Raw genomic sequence first — 21,828 nt, forward strand, 5'->3', positions numbered from 1 at the left:
TACTTTTAAATTGTTCGTGGACACGAACAGTGTCCTCATTTCAGGACACACGATGAGCGTGGGCGCGGTCATATGATCTGTTTGCGAACTAGTCTGCGAAGGAAGCGCCTGTCCGCAGGACACCAAGTGCACGGAGATTGGTTAGCGCATGCGCATTGATGTCCTACGGACACTGTTCGGGTTCTGAAGTAATTAAAAGTGCATCACACGTGAAACGAACATTTCAGGACACCAATTGTGTTCTTAGAACAGTTTCAATTGGTAGCGAACACTACGAACAGGTATAGTGTTCTTCAGGACACCTCCATTTTCGTTTACGTACGAACATTTCAGGACACCAATAGCGTTCTTAGAACAGTTTGAACTTGCTAGCGAACAGTACCGGACAGGTATAGTGTTCTTTAGGACACTTTAATTTTTGTTTGTATACGAACAATTCAGGACACCGCGTGTGTTCTTAGTACAGTTTCATGTTGCTAGCGAACACTACGAACAGTTGTACTGTTGTTCAGGACACATCATTTTCGTTTATTTACGAACATTTCAGAACACCAATTGTGTTCTTAGGACAGTTTTAAGTTGATAGCGAACATTACAGACAGATATAGTGTTCTTTAGAACACTTTAATTTTTGTTTCTTTACGAACATTTCAGGACACCACGTGTGTTCTTAGAACAGTTTCAACTTGCTAGCGAACAGTACGAACAGGTGTGGTGTTCTTCAGGATACCTCCATTTTCGTTTATGTACGAAGAAATTTTCAGAACACTCGCACTGTCCGTGGACACTTTTATTGTTTTAAAAAAAAAAAACAGAAACTATTCACAATACAATATAAAAATTAAACTTTATTTAACATATATTAATAATTTATGACAGAGAAGGTGAGGCAGAAACAGAAACAAAAACAGGAGAATTTGGGGTTTCAACATGATTGGTATTAGGTGAAGAAGGGATGGAAGTCTCATCAAAACATTTGGATTATGGAGAGGGTTTGGGGATAATTGACTGGGATATGGTGAGGAGGGACAAGTACTGTGGGGCAATGGTACGAGGTTTTTGGTTTGAAATGATTTTCTACAAAAGTTTTTAAATTATTAAAATTAGCCAACAATACATCCATTTTTTCTTCTATATTGTGAAGACTGTATCCATAACAGGGTTTTCTGAAGTTTTTTCTATTTTGGTATGCTCTGTACAAAAAAATAATATATATGTTAAATGTATATACAAAAAATAATAAATAAATGGTTTATATTATAAAGTGTTTACCATTAGTTTCACTATCTTGTGACATTTCTTCATGTGGGAAATTGTCCTCTAGCCATTCCAGAGTACTAGACATTTCTGTGAGAAAAAAAAAAAGATAATATATTTTTTAATCTAATACAGAAAGTTTATAAATATATGAGTAAAATGAAGTACACTTACTATTTCTGGTAAGATAAGTCCTATGTATTCAGTGGGTCTGGTCTTGTTCTCAGTTCTGTTGTGTCTGTGAGGTAATTATGTTGGAAGCCAATTTATCTTCTTGTGGTGTATTCCATTTCAGAACATATTGTATTTAAATGAATGGTTAGTGTGTTACATATATGGGTTACATTTCTTATGTATTACTATATATAATGTGTTTGTGTGCTGCTTTTTGAATTTGTTAAATGTTCCTATATTATGATATAACAATCAAACATACCCCCCCACAGTTTTTAGGTAGTGGTACTGTTCTCCGAACATGTCCGCGAACATTAAATAAGTTTGCGGACATCAAGTTCATAAGAAGAGATCTAGTCAGTTCCATATGACATGTATATAAAGTCAAAGTCATTATTTTTAAGTTGTGCTACTAAAAAACTATGAAATTCAGTGAAAAAACTTTGTTAAAGGGACGTTATGGTTAAGTTGCGCTACTAAAAACCTATGAAATTCAGTGAAAAAACTTTGTTAAAGTGACGTTATGGTTAAGTTGCGCTACTAAAAACCTATGAAATTCAGTGAAAAAACTTTGTTAAAGGGACGTTATGGTTCCAAGTAAAAGCGAAAAACTCTTGAAATTCGCCAGTTATGGTAAGCTAAGCAACCATAACTCACGCCACCACCGTGCACTGCTAAGACTAACACCCAGGACATCAAAGATGACATCACAAATGTCATTGATGACATCACTGATGACATCACATGTCTGGCTCACTATTTTTTCTTTTGCTGACATATCTAGGCCATATGGTTTTCTTCAGTAACAGTCAGAAACTAAGAATTTTATTTTATTTGTAGACATATCCTTCTAGTAGGTTCTTACAGTAATTCCCTTAGAGTACAGTCACATCATATGAAACATATACATATGGGAAAACACAAGCTTGAAAGACAGCAATCCTTTTTGTGCATAAAGATAATCACTAGATTTATGAGCACTTTCTGATAGTTCTGTTGTTTTTTTTATGGCTGTACTTTCCCTGTGGGTCCAATCACATCAAGTGATACATATACATAGGGTAAATAGCAGCTTTGAAACAGAGCAATCATTTATTTGCATGAATCTAATCAGTTAAGTTATGAATTGTTTCTGCTACTACTTGTGCTTTTTTGCTAACTTCACTTTCCCTGTATATACCCATATTGGTATGTGTTCTTGTGTCTTTGTGTTTTGTCTATAGTAATGCAATTATGTAATACATGGGTTTTATTAGCTACTTAATACATATTTCACAGTACACAAAAATCTATTAAGAAAACAATAATCATTTCATTATTCAACATATTAACATTACGAATATCATACCTTCATCTTGTACGCTGCACACAATGTTATGTTTCTGTATGAGTAGCTTAGTATACTAGATAGAACCCCATAATAGGATGCTATTTATATCAATGCATCGTTCAATGCACTTATTAGGGTATATTTCTTGCAATGATTTTTGACACTTTTTTCGCAACATAATAAGAATCCCTTCTACACATATTTCATGAGAAGTACATACACATGTGATGTCATCAGTGATGTCATCAATGACATTTGTGATGTCATATTTGATGTCCTGGGTGTTAGTCTTAGCAGTGCACGGTGGTGGCGCGAGTTATGGTTGCTTAGCTTACCATAACTGGCGAATTTCAAGGGTTTTTCGGTTTTACTTGGAACCATAACTTCCCTTTAACAAAGTTTTTTCACTGAATTTCATAGGTTTTTAGTAGCTCAACTTAACCATAACGTCCCTTTAACAAAGTTTTTTTCACTGAATATATATATAAGTAAAGAACTTTAGTTGCAGCAACGTTAAGGTGAGAACTTAACTCAACAAAACCCCTGAAATTCAGCTAAATCCATCTTAACTTTGCGCCCCTGTTGTGCAGCCTATGACCATAATGATGGCATCACGGACCATATCAAAGGTTTTGTTACAATGTATTGCTCACCTTAATGCCCCTGCAACTAACATTTCTTCCTTGAATTTCAAGGGTTTTGTTATTCCATAGATTTTTAGAAAGATTCCAGACCACTAGCATGGTCTTCGGCCACTGTCCATTTTAAAACGCTACCAAACCACTAGCCATGGCCTTCGAATTGCAGGCTTTAAGAACTCACAATGTCTTTAGGCAATGTACAGTGAGACTACATTATTTGCCACGGACCACACACTTTGGTTAAGCATCGTGCTCCAAGAGGTACCATCCTTTTTGGTGCCCTCATTTTGTCGTACGCTGATTTAGCGCAGCCATTCCATTCATGCACCGATTTCAGCACACCTTTTTTGGTGTGAGAGCCATTCCAGCGCTGTTATTTTGGGGCGAGGGATGTTTGGGTGTGGCTGACATTGCAGTCCCCTCTAAATGCCCTCATGCCAAATAAGCTCATAGGACTGCACTGCAACAAACCATGCCACCTCCCAGTTGCGTTGCTTTTCTTTTGATTCAATTAAATTAGTTACATTTTGAAACAAATCAAAATGACTTGAAACCTGGTCTGCCAGAGTTCAAGGCCCAACATTTAACCGCTAGGCCACCATGGCTTGCTCTTTCACAGGGCATACATTTCGTACTTAGCCTATAGTTTAATATCTTCAATGATAAAAGGCAAGGCATGAAATTTTGAGACGCCAAACATTAATATCTTTGTAGCATAATGGTTAGGTGCTTCATCTAAAACTACTCCAGGTCAGAGTTCTCCAATGGTGTTCAGCATAAATGTGATTTTTTAAAATTTCATTTTTGCCTGTTTTTTAATGTTGCCCAGAGAGAGTGTAGTCCTCTTTTTGACTATATGTTCAGTGTAAGGGGGAATGTGTGGTGTGAGGGTGTGCATGTCATCTGAGAGGGTGTGCATGCAATTGGTGTGTTTTTGATGTGAGCGTGTGTGTGCACTTGGTGTGAAGGTGTATGTGAGGAATTGTGTGTGCAGTGTGCATTTGCTCAGTGATGGCGAGTATTAGTGGGTGTGCACACGTGTGCACCCGTTTGTGTATGTGAAAATTGTGACAGGTCGAGTTTTCAGTGTCAGTGTGTGCATGTGTTTGTGTGCGTGTGTGCATGTCACCATGTAATTCGGAAAATGACAATCCAGTTCTTGTTTTTTTATTGCATTTTGTGACTTGTAGTTTTGTTTTGCCCATCAGGTGTCCTGTACTACAAGTCTCAAAATGCTAAATAAAAAGGAAATCTGAATGATCATCATCCAAATAACAAGGAACGTGTGGCATATAACAATATATACAAGACATGCAACTTGGCTAGGCTGCAAAAATAACAGATGCCCAGGTATGTTCTGCACCCATAGTGAAAATCAAAAGCTTACACCGATGAATATACGTACAGTATTGCTTAGCTTCAAGGTGATTAAGGGACCAGCCCCCGGAGGCCATGTTCCTCTAAGTGTTACTGTAACGTTGGCTCACTTATCGGGGATCATGGATTTAGGAGGCTGGCCCCTTCCTCACTATGAAGCTAAGTTAGGTCTGTACTGGTTAATAAATGGATGGGAGGCATGGACAGGAGACCTGGCTGGCAATCGAGTCACTGGCCATGGTGAGTGATTTTGCACGCCCAACATCACTATAGGTCGAAAAATATTTTTCAAAAATCCCCAAAAACTGTAACCTATACATACCCTTGGCTATCCGTAGTACTTTGTAGCCTCGAATATTGGCAAAACGTCTGCAAACGAAAATGCTTTCATGTCTCTCCAGGCTCCCACCAAGTGCCCGCCTCATCTGTGCCAGCTCCTTCCACTCCCATATGGCCTCCTCCACTCCCTTTTCCCTTCCCCCCACAACTCATGCTGTTTCTGTGGCACAGTTTGCTTTCTGATGGCAGCTATAGCGGAGGCTGCACTAAGCTTTGTGTTGCCAACTCAGTCCCTAGACCCAATCCGACTCCCAAATTTCACTTGATGCCCTCTAGCCACCCCTGGCCTCTAGCCTGATGGTATTTGCATGTTATTTGACCTGCAAATAGATTTTTTCCTGTGATGCATTTTCTCATATCCTTGGCTATAGCCGTGGATATCACTTGCATTGAGAGAAAAAGAAAATGGTGGTCATTTCACTTCTAAAAAAAAATGGTTTCGGGTAAATCCTGTGACTATCTCTATCTATTTTTGAGAAGGGGCACCCCTTCTCTTTCAAATATTTAAAAAATTGCTGCAGGGAATAACCCCAAGCCATGTATTGATCGTAAGTCAATGCTTTGTGCCCAAGTTGTTATGTACCTGGACCAAATCCATCCAGCGGTTTGGGCTGTGCACTTTAGCAAAAATGTACCTTGTTTGTCTATTGGAAAATGAAAGGGAAGTAGGTCCCAACTAACTAAAAAAAAAAACGTATTTGCCGCTTAATATTTTCTTTAACAAATCTTTAGAAAACTTTGTAGCCTGGGGTGGCCTGCAGGTTTTTAATCACTTTCATATTTTCGGTCAAATCCATTACTACAATCAATAGTTATTAACTTTAGAATTTTGAGGGGTTCCTATGGGATTCCGGTTCTTATGGGAGTCCGACTAACCTTAACTATAGGGCCCTATAACATATATATATATATATAAAACACTGAAAAAACTTTGTTAAAGTGACATTATGGTTACAAGTAAAACCGAAAAACCCTTGAAATTCATTAGTTATAGTACGCTAAGCAACCATAACTCGTGCCACCTCCCTGCACTGCTAAGACTAACACCCAGGACATCAAAATGTCATCCATGACATCACATATCTGGCCCACTTCTTTTTGTTCACTGACATATGTAGGCCGAGTGATTTTGACGACTGATAGAGACAATTTTACAAATTAAAAGGTGTCACATATTTACATATTAACTTTCTTGCATGTGGTTAAGGCACTTTCTTCAGGATTTTGCCTCAGTTCATGGTACACATACATGGCGAAATAAGCAAGCCTCAAACACACAAATAATGCGTGCACTTCATGATAAAGTCTAATGTTACTGTCATTTTTTTGGTGGTGTTGTTTCTTTCCTAATTACTTAAGTTTCCTTGTATGTGCCTCAGATTTGTATGCATTGTAGGTTTTGATATGTATTGTTTGTGCTAACACACGTATCTATTAAGTCTTACATTATTAGCTATTTATTCCATGTTTATCATTAATGAAAACTCTGATAAGGTACCATTCATTATTTTACTATCCAAAATTAAAAATGTTTTACTTCTATAGTGCATGCTGCAGCCATTGACTATATGTATGTATGATTAGGTTAACGTATTAACAACAACACTCCAATATTAAGTTTTGTTGAAATGAGTACATTCTTTAATACATTAAGCAGTTGATGATAAATCTCCTGATCACCCCTCACATCGTGTTACTAACATTATAAACACAACCCGTTTTAGAGATTTTTTATCACAATTAATTTCATATGTGATGTCATCAATGAGGTTATCAATGATATTTGTGATGCCATCTTTGATGTCCTGGGTGTGAGTCTTAGCAGTGCTTGCAGGTGGCGCGAGATATGTTTGCCTAGCGTACCATAACTGGCTAATTTCAAGGGTTTTTTCGGTTTTACTTGTAACCATAACATCCCTTTAACAATGTTTTTACATTAAATTTCATAGGTTTCTGTAAGTGCAACTTAACCATAATGTCCTTTTAACAAAGTTGTTTAGGTGAATGTTATAGGTTTTTACTAATGCCCCTTTAATCTGCTACATGTTCCTTTTATTATACCCCCCGGAATATGGCAGATATGGTGTCTGCGGACGGCATTTACAAGACTCAGAATCATAGGGGAGACCCAAAAAAGATAGACCCATCAACCAACACAACCAACACACAGATGTACATAAAATCACAACTAATGTTTACAACATGCAAAAATATATTTTTGTACACACACGTTAAAAAATGTTTATTTTATTTTATTTAACACACATAACAATGGAATGCACCAAACACAAACCATAATTGTACACTTCATATAATCTTCTCACTACAACTCTGCGTACAGATTGAGAAACACCAGGTGCATATTGAACGACAAATTCTCACTAAACAGTAAGTGCATTGTATTTATTTCTCTATTATTAGCTTTCATTATATAAACAAGCCAGAAGTACGTTTCTTTCTCAAAGAAATGTCAAGTATACTTGAGTGGTAAGAGGAGAACTTTCTAAAAGAAGAAATGAGCGACGATAACATCTCCAATGGTATACGATACATGTAATGTAAACAATATTGTATTTTGTACACACCTTACTAAAATAATAATTACTATTTTTCTTACAGTACATTGTTTTTATGAAGAAACCACGCCCCAGTTTAATGTTACACAATCCCAAGAATCAGAAAGAGAAGTCCAATCCCCAACTGTAAATAATCAAATCATGAACTTGTCTAAAAAATTGGATGAACTAAGTAAAGATTTTAAGGAACTTTTACAGTATGTCAAATATCACGTAATTAAAAATGTTTCCTATCACTGTCCTTCTTGAACCTGTACCCCTTGTCCCCAGAAATCATCCCCATCAAATTCTGAACATTTTAATAAAGACAGTCACGGGAAACTAGACTTTTATTCCTACGGGACTACTTCCATGAGGTGCCACACCAAATCGACCCACCAGGCTGCTCTGAGAATGGTGATACCTAGCTCAGGTAAGAGCAAGTTGACTTCCTCCAACCCATCATCTTCATCTGCTTCTGTTACCATAAAGGATACTCCTTTAGGGCAGAGGATCTCGGCTGCAGATTCACAGGCCATACAGAATGCTGTTGACCCTTACCTTTCCAGGGTCACAGTACTATGTATGTACTATGAAGCACCAATCTGTAGGGGGCAGCAGTTTCAGAGTGATTTCGATACTGTGGTCAAGGAGCATGAGAAACACTGCCACCTACCTGATTAAGGCCCACCCAACATATTCTTTTCTCTACCTGACCCTTCTTCCCTGTGTTTGGTACCCCTTCCCTCTCCTCCTTCACCTACCTTGCCTATCCTGAAAATAAAAGCCCAAAAGAATTAATAAACCAAAAAAACAGGTTCCTTTAGGAGCCAGCTTTCACAGTTAAAAACAGTGAGAAAAAAGTCAGAGGCCACTGTGCAGCCTGCATAGTCCACGGATAGTGCCGTAGTCCACGACTACTAACAAATGCCAGGGATGGGACAATTGAAATTATTTAAATTGTTTTGCGTTCAAAAAGGGTGGCTCTTAAAAGAACCCTTTTTGTGATTTTAGCTTTAATATTTTATTTTACATTTTTGGTTTTACAAACTGAACTAAGAAAACATTTAACTGAATTTAATTATTTCTTCTCACATTCACAAATACTGCTTTCAAGCTTTTTCCCCAAAAATCTGATTACCCATATCAGTTAGATGGATTCCATCTTCCCAAAAAAGGTTGGCCCTATCAAATTTAGGGGCTGATTCATGGAATTATTTGCGCTGAAAAACGGGGATTTGTGCATCATTCTGCCCGCAAATCCCTGTTTAAAAAATGGGAATTTGCACGCAGAATGGCGCACAAACCCCATTTTTCGGTGCAAATAATTCCATGAATCAGCCCCTTAATGTTCTCATTGCCAAACACAAAAGCACACACAGCTTCATTGACGTTGCGCCTTGCTTTTTCCATGTGTGGACCAAATGTACTCGAGCACATCCACATCTGTCTCTGGGCAATGCGTGAAAACATTATTTTCGAATAACAGAACACTGTACTGGGACAGTACTGTACACTCTACATCTTCCTTTACAATTTTCTTACAGGAAACAGTTACATTAGGCTTTTAACGAAATCCTTCCGGGCAACCTGCACTTAAACTGGAGTCACAAACTCCAAACTGTCCCATCCACAATGCACAAACATAACTTCTGGACATTTAAATTGATCCATACTCTCACAGAAAGAAAACAAACTTGCCCAGTTTAAGCCACAAACTGCCATGATAATCGGCATACACCTTCCATGACTGACTTGAAGAGTCCCCGAGAATAAGCACAGTCTGCCTTCTCAAACACTAGTTATAGCCATTTTCAGTGCTCTCACAAATCATGAAAACAAAATTCCTGTTACCCTCTCTTCCTGTACACGACACCCAGAAAACCTGATTGGCTAATCCCCACAGTCCTCTTTCCATGTCAGGCATCCAAAAGACACGGATGTGGCATGTGCCATCCATGGATTACTGTGGTGTCCACGGACCATGTAACACAGGGTCAGCCCTTCTAACCTTTCCACCTGCATGTTTACAACACTCCCTCATTGGCTGCTTTCAAAGAGTCACACATCCATTCACCAGTAACATCCAAAACCTCTACACCAAACCCTGTCATCTCACTTCAGCACTTCAGATCTACACTTCAATTCTCAGAGTGCCTATATCCTGTTAAGGAAAGGCACCTGTTTCAAAATCTACTGTGCAACTATCCAAGATTTCTATTTCCAGATTCAACAAGATCTGCATCTAACAAAACATAGTACAGGTATGTTTATATTTAAAACAAATCTTCAACTGTTTCACAAATATATATATATATATATTACATGGCCACGTAGTTATCGTTAAGTTGCTGTTTCCATAGGAAGAACACTTTTTGGGTGACTTATAACTCCACTCCCCCTGGACAAATCTTCACCAAACTTTGCAAAAAAAGCATATGGGCCACTCTGAATGTAAAGTTTGGTGAGAAATCATCCAGGGGGAGCGGAGTTATAGTGGGTTCCAAAACGTCTTTTTTTCCCATAGACTGAATGGGGGAAAAACTTTGCGCACGGCTACAGGTGAAACCGCTGGACGGATTTTGACGAAATCTGCAGCAGGTACAGGGGCTTGGTCCAGAAAGTGTGCTTTTGTAAATTTTGTCACCATACATGCAGTACATTTATTTATAATTATGAAAAAGTAGGTCTGAAATAATTAGTGATGTCTATGTTCGCTCTGCGCTCACACTTCCCTGTTCGGTCGATGAACAAGAAACCGATTGGCTAAGGGGCTGCCGTCATGACCGCGTACATGTGACGTCTCTGCCCATTGGCTGCTGCGAGACGTGTTCTGCGTCAGATGGTTTGGATGCACCCGCCATCTTGGATCCGCAGAAAGCAGAGCAACAACCAGCGTACACATGCTTTTTTCATTACCCTATTTTGCTGTGTCACAGAGCATTGGGAAAGGTTCACACAATAAGAAATGGGTGATCTATGCATTTGTTCTTTGGCCGTCATGATGTAATTTCTGTGGACACCTTTACGTACAGTAAATGTCGGGGGTAATAACGATAGCACTTCAGTCCATATAGTGGGCAGGACATTTGTAACACTTCAGTCCATGTAGTGGACAGGAAATTTGTAACTCTTGAAAGCCAAAGGCCTTACTTCCAACACTCTAGGCCCTGGCCACAACCACCGCTGCATGTGGCGCCCATGCATACACCCCTTGTGTTGCATTTTCATTGGCAAGTTGTGGGGAGTGCGTGCAGTGTTGGGTGCATGGCCAAATGCACCCAAGAACAAAGAGGTGGTTGTGGGGAGATTCTGCACTCTTGGGTGCAGGGCCGAAGGCCATGCACCCAATAGTACACTTATACCTACTTTATAACGTATGTCCTGTGGCCTCCTTGTACGCACAGAAAATGAGGGGTCCAATAAGGCCAGTATTTCAACTCGTGCAGTGCACGGGGGAGTTGTTAAATTTGTAAGGACACGTGTGGTGTTAGGGAACATTGAAATTGACAACATGCCATGAATGCATTATTTTTCTAATGGTTATCATTATATTCATTAGTACGCCGCCATGGGTGGCACATGCTATGGTGGTTGTGGCCAGGGCCTAGAGACTTGGATGCATGGCCATCGGCCAAAGGCCAAAGGCCTTACGTACAAGACTGTAGGCCCTGGCCACAACCATCGCCACATGTGCCACCCATGCACACACCCCTAGTGTTGCGTTTTGATTGGCAAGTTGTGGGAAGTGCGTGCAGTCTTGGCTGCATGGCTGAAGGCCATGCAACCAAGAACAAAGTGGTAAGTACTAGACTTGGAAGACACTGCACACCCATCCCATGTAAGATCTACAGACATACACCTAGTAGGGAAGCCTCTGGGCAGAGTGACTAAAGGATAGCACACCTATAGAATAACGCCCACTACCACACATCACTGAGGTGGTTGTGGGGAGACCCTGCAGTCTTGGGTGCATGGCTAAAGCCCATGCATGCAAGACTGAAGACATAAGCAGGGGAGTTACAAGTTAATATGGGTGTGGTGGACTGTGATCGTTGTTTTGATGCCCTAGTTTCTTCACTTCATGGCTGCAGACGATGGTCCGAAAAGTACATTTATAAGCAGCTAATTTACAAGGACCATGTTTTACATATGCAGCGATGGTTGTGGATAGGAACTGTACTCCTTGAAACTTGGTTGTAAGGCGTAGGTGGTAGGTTACTCACCACAGATGAAAGGCCAGCCTACAGGCACTGCAGCATATTACTACCATAGATTAGACGAGTAGATTCCCATGTGTAGAAAATGCCTGCCAATATACTTACTCCTTACTTTGTTCAGAATCCATAAACTTTTTTAAAATTGGTTTTCATACTTGGTGGAAGTATCACTTTTTCCATTTCTATGATGAAAGAAAAAGGTGTGTTAATGTTTGCAGTTTTTCCACATTGCATAATAGACAGTTAACTTTTTTTTTTTAGACCCTCATATTTAGTTTACAAAACAGTGTACTGTGCATTGCGCTCAGTTTCTGTGTTTGATTTTCTGATCCCTGGGTCTGGGGAAAAAAATCCTTGTCGGATTAAAAAAAACCTTCATTTCTTATGCAACTAAGTACTTCATTTTTTCCTTTCAGTGTTTTCTTCATTTCACTGATCAATGTTATGTTTGTTGCCTTCCTGCCCATTTTTAACAACAGTTAGATACCTGTAGGCATATTCTAACTGTGCATTTGTTCCTACAGATTTTTGATACTCTTTCATTTGTGTCGTTGTTACATCCTGTTTCCTTCATCTTTCCCATTAATGTTTTCTTTGTTGCCTTCCTGCCGATTTTTAACAACACTTAGATACCTATAGGCATATTCTACCTGTGCATTTGTTTCCAACGATCTGTGATAATCATTTATTTGTGTCATTCTTCCATCCTGTTGGGTAGTTAGATAGCTGTAGGCGTATTCTAACTGTGCATTTGTTCCTACAGATTTGTGATACTCATTCATTTGTGTTGTTGACATATCCTGTTTCCTTTTGGATATCTGTGGGCATATTCTAACTGTTTGTAGTCTTTCACTTACTTTGTTGACAATTTTGAAGTACACATTATTTTGTCAATTTTGGCTTCAAGAACATTAAATATGCATTTGTTAAGTTAGCTGGCAACTTCTGCTTTAGAGTAATGGTGCTATCATTACATTCAAACCATCCATAATTCTTTTTAATGCATGCAGTGTAGTGACCTGCATTGGTTGTAGTACCTGCATGGTAGATTATTCCTACTGTTGTAACGGTTTTCTTTCCCAGTGACACTTGACCGTGTGTAAATCCAGTTAGTTTGCAGTTGTTTTTGGTGCCATCTGCATTATAACGTAGAAGCATAAGTATTATGTAGGCACTATGTGATTGTATCAGTAAGGTAGAGCGATTGTCTGAATTGCAAATACTACATAGTCTGCCATGGTTTGCATTTTGTACACACAAATCGCTCATTTGGGATTTCTTCCTGTATCACTTTGTTACAGAGAGTACATGTATGTTTCCACATATATGAAATTTGGAAGATTTCATTTACAGGTATGCTTTTGTTTTCCAATACTAATAGTATGTACATTAGAAATTCTTGTGGATCTTCTTGTGAGTTCATAGTGAATCTCACCATTCCAGCACAGTCGTCCAATTGTTGCCATACTCCAGGAACACTGTATGTGTTGTCAGGATTGCTTGTTGCATTTCTATGCAGCACTTACATTTGCAAACACAATTGGCCTGTGCTGTGCAGGTAAATATTGTTAATAATTGGTGGCAATTGAAATAGAATATTCATTGCTACATTTGCATAGCAATTTACCCCACTTTCATTTGTAAATTTGAATGGGCCAGCAAGTTTTGTATCTGAGTGCCTTTTTCATTTTTTCTGCTGCTTCTTTGCCGACGTGGCTGGTTTACATTCCCTAGTAGGTTCTTCTATATTTGCGGCAATTGATGAAACTTTAGCTTCTTTTCTTTTTTTGCGGAATTTCCTGTTGCATTCTGTTGCATTTCTGTTTCATTTACTTTTCTTTTACCACGTTTCACTTTATCTGGAACAGGGTATTGTTTCAGATGAGCGGTGTACAGTGAAACCAAATCTATTGTATTCTAGAATGCAAGGAATATCAGCTTTGACTTTACTTGAATCAAATTTTATTAGCAATAGACCGTCAAGTTTATGTAAGCCTGATAATGCTACATAGCTCATGCCTTCCTTAAACACTGTCTTTCCTATATCTATCAATGCTTTCTTTAGGGTAAGACCTTGGGATTTATAATTGGTAACTGCATATGCAAGAGTTAGAGAAAATTGCTCTCTACGTACATACATGTCTTTGAAGAGAAGAAATCGAGCCATTGAGCGCCCTATCCTTTTCACTTCTGAAACTTTATCAAAGCGAATATTTACAAACTGAATGCTGCTATCACGTGGGTATGATTGAAAGCCAACAGCTGTGCCCAGTGCTCCATTAACTAGCCCTTGCTCTACATCAAGGTTACGTTTAAGCATTACTCTACAATTTAATGATCATTTCAATACTTTTTCCAACCCAGCTGTGTTGGAGATTAAATTTTCTAAACTATTTAGTCTTGTTGTGGCTTGCTCACACATGGGTACTGTCAAACCATGTATGTCTAGTTTGTCTGTGGCGCTAATTTCTATTAATACTTGCATTTCTTTCTTTAACATTGTTTCATTGAATTTGAAACAGCTTGCAAGAGTTGGCATTAAGGCCATACAATTGACATTTGTGTGCACTATTTGTTCCATAACATCAGTTGCACATGCATTATCGCCATGAAGTGCATGTATATGTTGCTTTTTCAATACAGCTTGTGCTTCTTGCGATAATACACCAACTCTAATACTTTTTAAGATGTTGGCATAAGTGAGATCTGCAAATTGCTGCATGTTCTCAGTTTATTCTCTGTATTGGAAATGTTGCCAAAGGTTAACATTACCTATGCTACCAACAGTTTTCCGGCAGAGTTTGTGGCCTAAGGTTTTAAAAATAGGATCACCTTTTACTGTTGTAGAAGATCTCCAAAAACGATAATGTGTTTTCCATGCAAAGAGTTATTCGTTATTACTTTTAAGTACCTCTTGCAATCTGAGATTAATCAAAGCCAACATTAAATTGGAGTCCATGCTCACTTCATCTATTAGTAGCAATTTTATTTGTTTCAATACTCTAAGTAATTTCATTGCAGCTTCTTTCTGTAGAAAGTTTGTAGTAGTCTAATTTATTTTGATGCTCTACTGGAAGCAGTAGTAATCGGTGTAAAGTCACACCGCCTATGTTGTAGGCAGCTAAACATGTGGGGGCTGTTACAACAGCTGACAGTTTGTTGTTGTCAATTGTTGAAGGAACTTGCTGATAATTTTGATTAAGAATGTTTTCCCTGATCCAGCTTCACCACTGACGTACAGCAGTATAGGTTTGTAATTTTGGCAGGTACATTCTTTATTTTTGGTTGTACGCCATGCACAATTTGTTTTGTTACCTCTTCAAAAATGGTGCACTAATCGTTGTTAAGTTTTCCTTGTTGTACAGTTAAATCCTCTGTATCTTCTTGATATTGATACATGGTGTTTTCTACTTCTGCCATAGCAACTTCAGCCTCATTTGCTATTAGTGGTTGTCCTAATGGTTCTTGACTTCCTGTTACAGAAGGTGGACTACTGTCGGAAGAGTCTTTATCTAGTTGGGCCTGAATTTCTTCTTTCTGTTGCTGCTCATTGTTTAACATTGTTTTGTACTGCGTAAAGTTAACATTGGCGATGGTGCTTTCATTTGCTTTCAAAGCATCTTCATAGTACTCATAATTATCTAGTATTTCTTCCTCTTTTCTCCATGGTTTGAAAAGTTGTAACAGAGACATGTAATATAGTTCTTTCCGTTTGAGGAGTTTTTAATGTCAATTTCACATGATTAATTAATCTTTGTTTGTTAAGTTTCACTAAGCTCCCTTCACAATCAGTCACTCTATAGCTACGTTTGCTTTCATCGGGTTTTACATTATTTTTGTATGCAAAGTTTTGAGCTATGTGGTATAGACACATGCTTTCCAGAGTGGTACTCCTGTTCGGATAGTATGTGTCCAGTAAATTGTTTTTTAGAATGTCTTGGCTGTTGGGATCATTTCTGGCAATTGTTTCTATGTCCTCATATGATTTTAGCACTCTTTTTCTAGATTTTGCAGGACCAAGACTGAGCCATACTATGTTGTCTGATTTCCCATACAAAGCAGTGCAGGTTAAACGATCTGCTGCTTGATAGGCCCCACATTCTCTATGAGAGAACATTTTTATGCCTAGGCTGTACAATTTCTGTGATAATGTTTTGTCTGATGCTAGGTCATCCCAGAGATCTTGCAGCTCTGTTTTTTCTGCTTTTGTTATGTAGGCTGTGACATATCGTGCAACAGCAGTTGAATTGTCTGCAATGTACTGCACATCTATGTTTGCATTCCATAATAGGGCAAGGATTGCATTGTAATCATTGATATATTTTGATTCTTCCCTTCTTTTTATGTAATATGTGTTTTTAGGTGATTTACCTTTAACACTATGTCGAACTGAAGACATGAAGTTGTTTACTTCACCTGTTTCTGTAACTGGTCTAGGGAAACCAAAGCGGCATTCGGTGTAGTATTTATCTTTGTTTTTGTATTTACGCCAACAATATTTGCCACATTTGTGTCTTTGAAATTGTAAAATCTGCCCATGCAGCTCACTATGTGTCTGTTGTGAAGGGATTTCACATGTGACATATTTTTGGATAAACTGCAAAACAGTACTGTCACTGTCGTGCCCAAATTTCGGTGCACCTTTGATCCATAACAGCATGTGCATATGTGGTGCTCCTCTTGCTTGATATTCTTTTCTCAAAAAGAACTGTTGCACTTCTCCAAGGGGAGGAACAGTTTTATTGCAAATAAAGTGTAGCATTGCAATGAAACGATGATGGAAATACCTTGACACATTAACTGGATCTAGAGAGCAAAGTTCCCAGGTGTTAATATATCTATGTTGTTTTGTTGCTGTTTGCTATGCGTAGCAACTCATGTAAATCTTCCCATGCATATTCTGCACTACTTAGCGTAACAAACCAAGTTGGTGGTCCAAGGTTTCTGATTATGCAAGGCACGTCTCCGTGCCGTCTAAACCAGTATTCCTTTGTACCACGCATGTTTGCAAACAAATTTGTTATACTTGATTGTAAAACCTCATCTTTTTCTTGTACTTTTTGTATTAACTGCGTAGCTGACATATTTTGAAAGTGCGTTCCAGATTTAAGAATGTGTGCAACTCCATAACATAGTGTTGCTAATTCACTTTCATAGAGTAGGTGGAATATGTATTCCACATTTTGTCTAAAACTGGGATCTTGCAAATACATTCGTAATGAGCGGTATTCTGATGCCCCAATCTGAGTGGGTCTATCATTGTATCTCCCACCTTTGCCAGTAGGAAATAGCAGTGGAAAAGCACGTGCTTCTATACTTTTTTCCCAAATACTCATTGGTGACCCTTTGGTTTGTCGCATTTGGTTAGTTTCTAATGCATCATCTATACTTTCATTGGAATGCAATGGATGAATTGTGTAATGGTCCAAAAGAGTGGATACTGTAGCTGGATCCAGAAGTTCGAATTGTCCAGTTTCTGATGGATCTTGAATTATTTCAGTTGTTTGCCTTAAGCTTTCATCAATATTTATTTCCTTGTAGTACTCATTGTTGTCTTTTAGATATTGCAATTCTTGGGTAACTTTGTGTAAGTCTACTAATTGTTGCCAATTTATTTTGTCCTTTGTTGGTACTCCATTTACCAAGACTATTAAAGAATGCTCTATTGAATGTTCCACTCCTAGAGTGTGCACATTTTCCGTTAGATCTAATGGCAAGTAAACTACTTTGCCACAAATGCCTTTCACCAATTCAGAGGAAGGTAAATTTGCTGTTTTTGGATGAAGGCGTATAATTGCTTGAAATGGGTGAACTGGTTGAATTATTATGCTCTCTTACACATTGAGCTGTTGCAGGATTTTTGGTAATGGAAACAATTCCAAATTATTTGTAATTGCACGTGAAGGAGTGTGGTTGTTGTCTAATTTTGTAGTACAGTAACTGCAACATATTAGCCGTTCAGTTATTTCATATATGCTTTCAGCTAAAAGGTACAAAGCTAATCCAAACCATTTAGAGTCTTCATTGTTTTCTATTTTGTATGCTATGTCCACATTTTTTGTGTCCCTTTTGTAAAACTTTCTGCGGCAACATACACACACATGGTTTGGTACTTCAGCCGATGACCTTTTACATTTTACTATTTCTTTTCTGTATGTGTGTAATAGAAGGTTGCTATGTGCAGAATTGTCACTACTATGCTCTAAAACTGTTGCATTTTCTACGTGGCTCTTACTTCCAAAATACTTTTTCTGAGTACAGTGCATTTCTTCTTGTAAGTATTTGGGTGTACCATGCAGAAGAGTGGTATTTAAATTGCCTAATCTGAAGCTGGACTTTTTGCACAGTATATTTTATACATTACATTTCTTACTTTGGAATGATGTACTGATATTCTTTTGATATCATGGAAGGTACTTTTGCAAATAGGCCCAGAAATGCAGGCCAATAAATGTCCTTTTAGTCCTGTGTGTTTCTGCACTACACAAATATCCATATTTTGCAGCACTTTCATTTTACTTTTGTCTTTACCTTTCACATATTGATTGAGGAACAGACGTAAAGATTTGAAAAAATTTGTTTGGAATGGCACACATTGATGTGCACGGCCATTTGTATACTGGACGGTGTGGTTCTGCTGAATTGAGAGGTAATTCGGAGTTTTCAGAAGATAGTTTTGTAAGCAGTGTTTCTTGTTCCATGATGGTACTATTTTTTTCACATACCCTCTTCCACTGCTATGGATGGCAATTGTGTTTGTTTGATTTTGTTTGTATGCTTCTTCATTAAAATATGGCTCTGTGGGTGTTGTATGACTCGATTCACCACCACAAACATGCAAACAATTATTTTTGTTCACATTCCGTTTATTGCTGAGTTTCATTTGTAGTTTGGTACTTAGTTTTGTTAGTGCTTTCATCCTTTTTAACACTAATATGAACAACTTCCTTTTGAGAAGGATTGCACTGTCCATGAGTGCTTGTAGAATTAACTTTCTACGGTACGTTTTAAGGGGTGAGGATGATTTTGGTCCTCTTCTTAGTAGATTCTGAAGGACTCTGTGACGACATTTTTTTGCTAAACTACTTTTTTTACTATGGGTTCTTCTTACACTATCAGGATTATAAGGAACATTGTTAGCTGTACTGGCAGCCGTTTTTTTGACAACATTTCTGTGTTTTGTGACACTTTTTGATGGAGGAGGTACAGTTTCGGTAGTTGAGACTTCTTTTATTATGTTACCCAACTGCATTAGGTGGTTTGTACCAAGATTCTCCAGGTGGATGCTTACATGGGGCACCTTTATTTTTATTTGCTCTAATTCTGCGTTCCTTTCTATGGAGCTGCTTTTTGGTAGGCATTCTTTGGTGTCTGTTGAGAAAAAAAAGTATACTTTGGTCTGTTGTCCAATGTATGTGTGCTGTGTGCATGTGTGCATAAGTATTATGGGGAAGCTCTTTGGCATGGTGTGTCAACGCACAATGACCTCTAACTATCATTTGGTAAGGCTACTTTAATGTTTGTTTACTAGTACAATGTGCTTTAGATGACAGTACAAAATGCCCTACTTGTGACGAGAACCATTATTAATAACCAAAATGCCAAAAACTTGCTACCACAACTTATTTTCACAATCTAACCTTCTAAGGATTTCCTATGTTATTTCAGTACCAAACAAATAGGGATTTGTCAGCCATTCCACCTGTTATTCTTTGTTCAATAAATTGATATTTGTAGGTAGAATGGTTTACAAATGAATGCTTCCTTTGGTGCCCAAAATAAACAAATAACCCACGCAGCCTCTTTAAGGAGTAGTTGCAATATGAAGGTTGTACTGTACTTACTTTTTTGTGCAAGATGACCAGGTTTCTTCGGATATGTCGTCTGCAGTGTAGATGTTGTTCATTGTCAGGAGAGTAGTCTTCACTGTGAATTAAAAAAAACAATATCAATTACTTTGTGTGTTTGCAGCCATCATGATACTGCAGACTTTACTTGTACTTCTTTCGTCGGAGGATGCAACTTTCATATTTCAACCCAGTCCACGTGCACATTTCACTCCTCTCTGTGCAGTCTTTGCATACTACTTTCAATATGGTACTTGAAAGTCCTTCAAAATAACTACATTTTGTAAGGGTTTGCAAATGCCTTGTTCTTTACAAAGTGTAGTATGCATAGGAGAGAGGTTTGTAAGCAATAGGGCAAAGTAGTAGATGGGCAAACATTTTGTACTTCTTAATGAAAAGCACGATGTCCAAAAATCGGGAGACACTCCGAAGGACATGTCAGCATCAAAATCGGGAGCGATTACTATTCTCATACGATCACATTGCAAGTAGCTTTACTGTTGGCAGTACAGAGTACAGAACTCCGACATTTTCACATACAAAATTGAGGTCTGCCCTAAATTATACTTCTCAACTCACACGCTTTTGGCGGGTGTCACCCGCCTTGTAAAGGGCAGACTCACCCGCCACGGGAATTCATTCCAATGGGCGTCTCACCCGCCAAAAACAAAATCGACTGATTTCACCCACTTTTCAGACAAAAATGGTTGAGAGCTATGCCTAAATAGGCATGCTTGCAACGTATGTACAGGTTATGCAGAAGACAGTAAGCAGTCGTGCAATTTGTTAATGACAAATCGGCAATCTTGCACTTTAAAAGGAGGAGCATTGTTATGTGTTCCCTATGGAAATTTACCGGCATTATTTTGTCTATTTTAAATCATAAGGCTTCCACATGTACTCTGATTCAAATGTACATACCTGTACTCTATACTGATGCATGTGGACATGCATGGAGCTGTACGTAGAAATTCGCAATCCTTGCACAGTAGCTTGTGACGTAGGTGCTTTGCAATGGTATGCGATTTCCATTAAGAATCATCGACAGTAATTTTGAAGTGCGCAATGTTGATGACGGAGTTAAAATTAGCGATGTTCTATGTGATTGGTGGATGATTGTGTGGCCGCTTAGTTGTGTCCAATGAGGGACTCGCTTTGGTACTGCTGTAGAAAGGGTGGAAGGACTGGGTAAGAGTTAAGTGTCGCACGTAGGCAACGCTTGTCCACTGGTAGGGCGTGTCACATACGGGTTTCTACAGCAAATCCTGCATGGAAAGAAGACTGTAGGCATCAGCCAATCAGATGTTCACATTACTCTTTTTTTTCGAAAGACGGTGCGCACACTGAAAATGGCAGAGGTGCAGAGGGTCAGGGTTTTGCTGCTTGGAGACATTTTTGTGCAAAGCTCACAACACTATGCCGAGAGTAGGCATGTGGCACACCATTTCGATGTTCGAGGAGTGGAGGTGTGTGATGCCAATGCTGCGGCAATTCTGCAAGTTTGCAGAGACATGTGTAGAATGAACACTCCTCAAGTGGTAATTTTGCACTACGGTGCTTGCCCCTTGGGATACCTGACTTCACGTACTTTGTTGGCAGATTTGGCACAGTTGGTTGAAGCACTCATGACCATCTTCCCAACATCGAAAGTTATTTTTTCTGCTTTACTCCCGAGACTACAATGGAACAACACTTCTTTTTTTTGTCCAGATCAAAGCATCGGGAGGTGCATCATCAATCACGGCATGCGTGTATTCATGCTACGAGTTGGTATGTTTTTTTGTAGCCACTATAACATTGCTCCAAGCAATGCGCATTACTTTGGAGGAGATGGTGTTGCGCTCTCCTCTTTGGCAAATGCGATGTTCTTTTGGAACATACGGCTTGCTTTAGAGAAGGTTCTGTAATGCTTGCAAGACTAAAGCAAGGACAAAAAATACAAAAAAATACATAAAAATCCACATGTCTGTGCGATAAGTGGACAAAAATAAAATTTTTAAAAAACAGCTCTTTTCAGAGCCTACCTTAAAGCGGAAAAAGAGGAATAGTACTTTAATGTACCATCGTCACGCACTGATCCTATACATG

The sequence above is a fragment of the Ambystoma mexicanum genome, chromosome 10 (genome assembly GCF_040938575.1).
Source record: "Ambystoma mexicanum isolate Mex_15411 chromosome 10, UKY_AmexF1_1, whole genome shotgun sequence".
NCBI classification, from domain to species: Eukaryota; Metazoa; Chordata; class Amphibia; order Caudata; family Ambystomatidae; genus Ambystoma; species Ambystoma mexicanum.